Here is a 9,123-nt window from a genome sequence, read left to right as displayed (position 1 = left end):
AAATTTCTCACATACCAAGACAAATGTATCAGAATTATGTCAGACCTGTGTACACATACCTGGAATGAGAGAAAGGGTTGGAGGGGAGGCATTTTTAAAGCTATTTCAGAAAAACATGCAGCCAAGGATCCTTTATCCAGCAAGGCTGTCATTCAGAATTGATGGAGAGATAAAGACCTTCCAGAATCGCCAGTCATTGACCAATTTCATAACCATGAAACTAGCCCTACAGGAGACATTAAGGGGGCTTCTATAGAAGTAAAAAGGCCCCAAGAGTGATAAAGAGTGGAAAGTCACAATCTATAGAAACAAAGACTTTACTGGCAACATGGCATCATTAAAATCATATCTCTCAATAATCAGTCTCAATGTAAATCGCCTAAATGCTCACATAAAGCACCACAGGGTTGCAGATTGGATGAAAAGACATGACGCATCCATTTGCTGTCTACAAGAGACTCATTCTGAACCTAAAGATACATTCAGACTGAACGTAAAGGGATGGAATACCATCTTTCACGCCAACGGACCTCAAAAGAAAGCTGGGGTAGCAATTCTCATATCGGACAGATTGGATTTTAAACTAAAGACTATAGTTAGAGACACAGAAGGGCACTTTATTGTTCTTAAAGGTTGTATCCAACAAGTGGATATGACAATTATAAATATCTATGCTCCCAACAGGGAAGCAGCAAGATACACAAGCCAACTTTTAACCACAATAAAGAGACATATAGATAAAAATATGTTAATAGTAGGGGACCTCAACACTCCACTATCAGCAATAGACAGAGCACCGGAGAAGAAAACCAGCAAAGAAAGAAGAGCTTTAATGCCATACTCGACGAGTTGGACCTCACAGATATATATAGAACACTACACCCCAGAACCAAAGAATACTCACTCTATTCTAATGCCCATGGAACATTCTCAAGAATAGACCATGTTCTGGATCACAAAACAGGTCTCAACCCATACCAAAGGACAGAAATTATTCCCTGCATATTCTCAGACCAAAATGCTTTGAAATTGGAACTCAACCACAAGGAAAAATTTGGAAGAAACTAAAACACTTGGAGACTAAGAACCATCCTGCTCAAGAATGATTCGATAACCAGGAAATCAAACATCAATTTAAACAATTTATGGAAACCAGGAGAATGAAAACAGAATGGTCCAAAACCTATGGGATACGGCAAAGGCAGTCCTAAGGGGAAAATACACAGCCATCCAAGCCTCAGCCAAAAGAATAGAAAAATCTAAAATGCAGTTTTTATATTCTCACCTCAGGAAGCTGGAACAGCAACAGAGAAACAGGCCTAATCCACGCACGAGAAAGCAGTAGATCAAGATTAGAGCAGAAATCAATGAATTAGAAACCAGGAGCACAGTAGAGCAAATCAACAGAACTGGAAGCTGGTTCTTTGAAAGAGTAAATAAAATTGACAAACGGCTGGCAAGACTTATCCAAAAGAATAGAGAAGACCCAAATTAATAAAATTATGAATGAAAAGGGAGAGGTCACAACCAACACCAATGAAATTGGAAGGATTATTAGAAACTTTTATCAACAGATTTATGCCAATAAATTAAGCAATCTGGAAGAGATGGAGGCCTTCCTGGAAACCTGTAAACTACCAAGACTGAAACTGGAAGAAATTGATTTTTTTTAAACAGGCCAATTAATTATGAAGAGATTGAAACAGTGATTAAAAACCTTCCAAAAAACAAAACTCTAGGACTGGCTGGTTTTCCCCGGGAATTCCACCAAACATTCAAAAAAGAAATAATACCTATTCTCCTAAAGCTATTTCAAAAAATAGAAACAGAAGGAAAGCTACCAAACTCATTCTATGAGGCCAATATTACCTTGATCCCCAAACCAGGCAAAGACCCCATCAAAAAGGAGAATTACAGACCGATTTCCCTAATGAATATGGATGCCAAAATTCTCAACAAGATCCTGGCTAATATAATCCAACAGTACATTAAAAGGATTATCCATCATGACCAAGTGGGATTCATCCCTCAGATGCAAGGATGCTTCAACATTTGCAAATCTATCAGTGTCTGAGATTTTTTACAGAAGAAAAGAGCCAAAAAATCATATGATTCTCTCAATAGATGCAGAAAAAGTATTTGACAAAATACAGCATCCTTTCCTGATTAAAACCCTTCAGAGAGTAGGGATAGAGAGTACATTCCTCAATCTCATAAAAACCATCTATGAAAAGCCTAGGGCAAATATCATTCTCAACAGGGAAAAGCTCAAAGCCTTTCCCTTAAGATCAGGAACATGACAAGGATGCCTACTCTTGCCATGATTATTCAACATAGTACTAGAAGGCCTTGCAACAGCAATCAGACAACAAAAAGGATAAAATGTATCCAAATCAGCAAAGAGGAAGTCAAACTGTCTCTCTTCGCAGATGACATGATACTCTATATGGAAAAACCAAAAGAATCCACTCCCAAACTATTAGAAGTTATAGAGCAATTCAGTAATGTGGCGGGATACAAAATCAATGCTCAGAAATCAGTTGTATTTCTATTCATGAACAATAAGACTGAAGAAAGAGAAATTAGGGAATCCATCCCATTTACAATAGCACCAGAAACCATACGTTACCTTGGAATTAATATAACCAGAGACGTAAAGGAACTATACTCTAGAAAGTACAAATCACTCTTGAAAGACATTGAAGAAGACACAAAAAGATGGAAAAATATTCCATGCTCATGGATCGGAGGAATTAACATAGTTAAAATGTCCATGCTACCCAGAGCAATCTACATTTTCAATGCTATCCCAATCAAACACCAATGACAGTTTTCAAAGAAGTGTAACAAATAGTCCTTAAATTTGTATGGAAACAGAAAAGGCCCTGAATCTCCAAGGAACTGTTGAAAAGGAAAAACAAAGCTGGGGGCATCACAATGCTGGATTTCGAGCTGTACTACAAAGCTGTGATCACAAAGACAGCATGGTACTGGCACAAAAACAGACACACAGACCAATGGAACAGAATAGAGAAGCCAGAAATGGACTCTGGGCTCTTTGGGCAACTAATCTTTGATAAAGCAGGAAAAGGCATCCAGTGGAAAAAAGACAGTCTCTTCAATAAATGGTGCTGGGAAAATTGGACAGCTACATGCAAAGAATGAAACTTGACCACTCTCTTGCACCGTACACCAAGATAATCTCCAAATGGATGAAAGACCTTGATGTGAGACAGGAATCCATTAAAATCCTAGAGGAGAACATAGGCAGCAACCTCTACGACATCAGGCAAAGTAACCTTTTTCATGACACATCTCCAAAGGCAAGAGAAACAAAAGAAAAAATGAACTTGTGGGACTTCATGAAGATAAAAAGCTTCTGCACAGCCAAGGAAATAGTCAAAAAAATTAAGAGGGAGCCCACGGAATGGGAGAATATATTTGCAAATGATGCTACAGATAAAAGACTGGTATCCAAGATCTACAAAGAACTTCTCAAACTCAATACACAAGAAACAAATAAACAAATCATAAAATGGGCAGAAGATGTGAACAGACACTTTTCCAATGAAGACATACAAATGGCTAACAGACACATGAAAAAATGTTCAAAATCATTAGCCATCAGGGAAATTCAAATCAAAACCACACTGACATATCACCTTATTCCAGTTAGAATGGCAAAAATGGACAAGGGAAGAAACAACAATTGCTGGAGAAGATATGGAGAAAGGGCATCCCTCCTACATTGTTGGTGGGAATGCAAGTTGGTACAGACACTCTGGTAAACAGTGTGGAGGTCCCTTAAAAAGTGAAAAATTGAGCTACCCTATGACCCAGCCATTGCACTACTGGGTGTTTACCCCAAAGATACAGACATAGTAAAGAGAAGGGCCATATGCACCCCAATGTTCATAGCAGCATTGTCAACAATAGCTAAATCGTGGAAGGAGCCGAGATGCCCTTCAACAGATGACTGGATTAAGAAGTTGTTGTGCATATATACAATAGAATACTACTCAGCTTTCAAAAAGAATGATTTCTCAACATTTGCTGCAACATGGATGGCACTGGAGGAGATAATGCTAAGTGAAATAAGTCAAGCAGAGAAAGACAACTATCATATGGTTTCTCTCATCTATGGAATATAAGAACTAGGAAGATCGGTAGGAGAAGAAAGGGATAAAGAAAGGGGGGTAATCAGAAGGGGGAATGAAGCATGAGAGACTATGGAGTCTGAGAAACAAACTGAGGGCTTTGGAGGGGCGGGGGTGGCGGAATGGGATAGGCTGGTGAAGGGTAGTAAGGAGGGCATGTATTGCGTGTTGCAACTAATGAATCATCGAACTTTACATCAAAAACCAGGGATGTACTTTATGGTGACTAACATAATATAATAGAAAAACATTAAAAAAATAAAAAATAAAAAATAAAGTACAACATGGTAATAAAAAAAATTTGTTAAATGTGTGTGCATATAAATTTGTTCTTAGTATTCCTTTGTTATCCTTCCGACGTCTTCAGGTTCATAGTGATCTGTCTTTTTCCATTCCTTCTAACTTGTGTCTTCTGTTTTTTAATTTGTCAATACTATTACATGTTTGCCAATTTCATTGATCTTTTCAGCTCTCTGTTTCACTGACTTACTCTATATTATTTTGTTTTCAATTTCATTGATTTCTGCTTTTATATTTGTTATTTCCTTCCATCTACTAGCTTTGGATTTGTTTTTCTTTTTTTTTTTCTAGGTTTTTAAAGTGGAAGCTAGAGGATTGGCTTGAGGGACACTTAAGGGTCCAAAAAGGTTTTAGACAGCTCATAGGAAGGTATAAAATGACTAATGATTATAACAATCATATTTGATCAGCCAAGTGCCATTTGGCAGTATGATACTATCCTCCAGGACATCCCTAGGCTCACAATTCCTAGTGGGATCTCCCCAACATGAATCCTCTCAACTCAAGATCCCAATGCAAAGGGATTCAAGAAACTTGTGAAGGAGAGTGACTTCAAAACACTGCCACTCTGTCCAATGTGAAGAGGGGATAGGGGAATGAAACTTGGCAGGACAATTTGAATTTCCAAACTTAGTAAACGAAAAGCAAATATGAAGGCCCCAGATAGGTCTTCTGGGTCTACAGCAGGGGTTTGGGGAAAAGAGAAGCAAAATGGCAGTGGCTGGGAGCAGGTTTCTCTTTTCTATTTTTTCCTCCTTCTCTCCTTGAGAGCCAGGTGGGTGGCTATGCCATTGGTTATGTTATAGTAAACATGCAAGTTGGAATCCTCAATGAAGATGACCTCACACTGCAGTTTGTTTCCCTGGTGTATGCCTGTGGCTTCATAAATCTTCACCTGGATGTCAGAGATCTGGTCTGTGTGTAGGAGGATGAAGAACAGCACCTGTCCCTTTAGCTTCAATTCTGTCTTATCTGTTGGGCACTTGGAATTTGATGGGCAGTAGACCCTTGTTTCTGCATAAAAACTTTTCCTCCAGCATGAGGATATCTTCTGACGTCAGTTTCTTGGAGACAGGTTAGGCTCATCTTCAATGGAGTAGAATGTAGGTAGGAGTCACTGAGGCTGGAGCTGGGACAAGTGCTACAGGTGGAGATGGCACAAAGGCTGTTGGCACAATCATGGGGGCTGAGTAGGGTGCCATGATCGGAGGGACCGATAGATGCATGGGCACTTTGTTCCTGAGATTATGGGTGATGGGTGGTGTGAGGGTGATTGCTGAGCCCAGAGACAATTGGACTATCGATACTGGATGACCGTATGGCAGACAAAACTCTGGTTTGGCCTGAGGCACCAATGCTGGTGGTTAGGAACACCAAGGTGATGGTTTGGGGTGAGCTGAGTATGTTAAGGATAAAGACAGAGGTGGTAGCTGCTGGAGGAGTTCATTGGACTTGTTGGGGCCAATCTTCTTTTTGATCTCTTCTGGCACAAGGCTCTTGGCCCATTGGTGGCTCAATCTGTTCCTGAAGGATGATATTGGTCTGGGCAGCTTTCTGGGCCATGCTATCCAAGTGGCTGTGTAGGGTCAACTTTTCCTCTGGCTTTTGGATCTCCTCCTCACTGATCTTACTAGTGATCATTTCCTCTATACCAAAGATGTCAGTACACCACTGGGCCAGTTGTTTCAAGCTGCTCTTAATAATCAGATCTGGTGCATACACCTCATTTTTTCTCTGCACTTCTTGCTCATAGAACAATCTTGCTGCTTCACTTAGTTGGGGTTGAGAAGCCCAGTGCACATGTATTTCTGTATTTGCTGGCAGGGATCATCTCCTTGCTGATGGGGGACACAAGATACTCATTTGGAGCAGGAGTTGGAGGCCGGGATTTGGAAGCTTTTGAATTTTCAATATTAAAAAGTTTGTGTGTATGTGGTTGGACTATTCTTTTTTTTTTTTTTAAAGATTTTATTTATTTATTTGACAGAGAGAGACAGCCAGCGAGAGAGGGAACACAGCAGGGGGAGTGGGAGAGGAAGAAGCAGGCTCACAGCGGAGGAGCCCGATGTGGGACTCGATCCCGGTACGCCGGGATCACGCCCTGAGCCAAAGGCAGACGCTTTAACGACTGCGCTACCCAGGCGCCCCTGGACTATTCTTTTTAATGAATGCATTTAGTAGTACAATATCCCTCTCAATACTGTTTTAGCTTTGTGTCCAACTTTTGATAAGTTGTATTTTTATTGTCATTCACTTTAATGTATTTTGAACTCCCCTTAATATTTTTCTTTTTGATATACACATAAATTAGAAGTCTGTTGCTTAGTTCTCAAGTGTTTTGAGATTTTCTTGTTATCTTTTTCCTATTCATTACTAATTTAATTTCACTGTGGCTAGAGAAGACACTTTGTATGATTTCAATTCTTTTAAATTTGTTGAGGTTGTTTTAGGGCCCAGGATATGGTGTCTTGTTATAAGTTTTGTGAATACTGGAAAGAATATGTCCTTTGCTCCTTTTCATGGAGTATCCTTTGAATTTTGACTGAGTCCTGGTGATTAATGGTGTCCTTGAGCTCTATATTCTTGCTGAATCTCTCTAGTTGTTCCATCCTTTGTTTTGTAAGGAGTGTTGAAATCTTTAAGTTTAAACAAATGTAGGCATCTCTTTTTTCCTTTCAATTCTATCAAATTTTGCTTTGCATATTTTTAGCTCTTATTGTTGGATGTACAACCTATAAGTTTTCTATATTTTTCTGATGGAGCAACACTTTTATCATTATACAATCTTCCCCCACTTCCAACAATAATTTTCTTTGCTTTGTGATCTAATATATTTGATATTAATATAGCCATTACTATTTTCCTTCAATTAATGTATGCACAGTATATACATTTCATTCTTTTACTTCAACCTGCTATTAATTATAATCAAAGAGAATTTCTTGTAGAAAGCATAAGTTGGGTCATATGTTTTGATCCACTCTACCAATATCTGTTTTCTAGTCAGTGCATTCAGACCATTTTATGTTTAATGGATTATTGATATATTAGGACTTAAATCTGTATATATATATATATATATATATATATATATACAGAGAGAGAGGGAGAGGGAGAGAGAAAGAGAAAGAGAAAGAGAAAGAGAAAGAGAAAGAGAAAGAGAAAGAGAAGGAGAAGGAGAAGGAGAAGGAGAAAGAGAAGGAGAAGGAGAAAGAGAAGGAGAAAGAGGAGAAAGAGAAGGAGAAAAAGAAAAAGAAAGAGAAAGAGAGATGTTTCCTTCTGTTATTTCTTTCTATGCTTTCCTTTAAATTTTTTTTTATGCTTTCTTTTTCCTAACTTTTTGTGTTACTTATCTGGAAAACTTGTTTAGGATTCCATTTTGATTTATTTATAGTATTTTTGAGTGAATTTCTTTGTATAGCTTTATTAATGATTGTTCTAGGTATTACACTATACATACACATAACTTATCACAATCTACCACTATCATCATTTTACCAGTTTGTGTGAAGAGTTGAAGCATTACTTCATTCTATGTGTCTTTGTCCTCTCTCTTTTATAATTGTCTTAAATATTTCCTATGTATTCATATAGAACCACATTAGGCAGTACTGTAATTTTTACTTCAACCACTCATTTAGAAGACTCATGAGAAACATAGTTTATTGTATTTATCAATATTTTTGCTAATCATGTTCTTTCTCCTTTCTGCTATTCCAGTGTTTTTTCTTACATTATTTCTAGAGAACTTCCTCTAGCTATTCTTTTAGAGTAAACTCACTGGTAACAAATCCTGTTTTTCTTCATCTGAGAATGTCTTGATTTCCATTTTATTCCTGAAGGATATTTTCACTTTGTATAAGATTCTGTTGATAGTTGTTGTTTTTCTCTTTTCTTTCTTTCAGCACTTAAAAATCTATTGTGCCACTTCCATTTGGCCACCATAGTCACTGATAAGAAGAAATCCATTGTCAGGAAACCATGGGTGCCTCAGTTGGTTGAGTGTCTAACTCTTAGTTTCAGCTCAGGTCATGATCTCAGGGTTGTGACTTCAAGCCCTGCATCAGACTCTGTGCTCAGCTAGGAGTCTGCTTGGGATTCTCCCTCTCCTTCTCCCTGTGCCTCTTCCCTCTTCTTCCCCCCTCACACATGTGTGCATATGCATGTGGGTGACTCTCTTTCTCTAAAGTAAATAAATAAATCTTAAAAAAAGGGAATCTACTGTCATAAATTTTTGTTCATGTATGTGAAGTGTCATTTTTCTTTGCTTTCAAGACTTTTTTCTTTATCTTTAGTTTTCAAAAGCTTAATTATGAAGTCACTTGTTAAGTATTTCTGTAGGTTTATTCTATTTGGTACTCACCTTCTTAAACTTATAGATATATGGGATTTTTTTTTCCAAATTGGGACTATTTCTGCCATTATTTCTTGGAGTACTTTCTCAGCCTCCCCTTTTCTCCTTTTCTTACAAGACTCCAAGATACGAATGTGAGATTTTCTTATTTTAATTGTCCCACAGGTCACTGATGTTTTATTCAATTCTTTTCAAGCCATTGTTCTCTATCATTCTCTATTTAAATTGGGTAATTGCCATTGCTTCAATGTCACTGACTGTTCCTTCTGTCCCTCCATTCTGCTCTTGAGCCCATTTACTGAGATTTTTTAG

General features: G+C 38.0%; 1 pseudogene; it reads right to left on the bottom strand.

Moving 5' to 3' along the window:
• Positions 1-5,199: 5,199 nt before the first annotated feature.
• LOC148110638 (splicing factor 3A subunit 1 pseudogene) overlaps positions 5,200-9,123 on the bottom strand; it is a 75,126-nt pseudogene continuing 71,202 nt past the window's right edge.

Source organism: Ursus americanus, chromosome 2, assembly GCF_024610735.1.
Source record: "Ursus americanus isolate L20-20 chromosome 2, mUrsAme1.1.p, whole genome shotgun sequence".
NCBI classification, from domain to species: domain Eukaryota; kingdom Metazoa; phylum Chordata; class Mammalia; order Carnivora; family Ursidae; genus Ursus; species Ursus americanus.
Note: the sequence above shows the minus strand (reverse complement) of the source record. Positions and strands in the feature narration are given on the sequence as shown.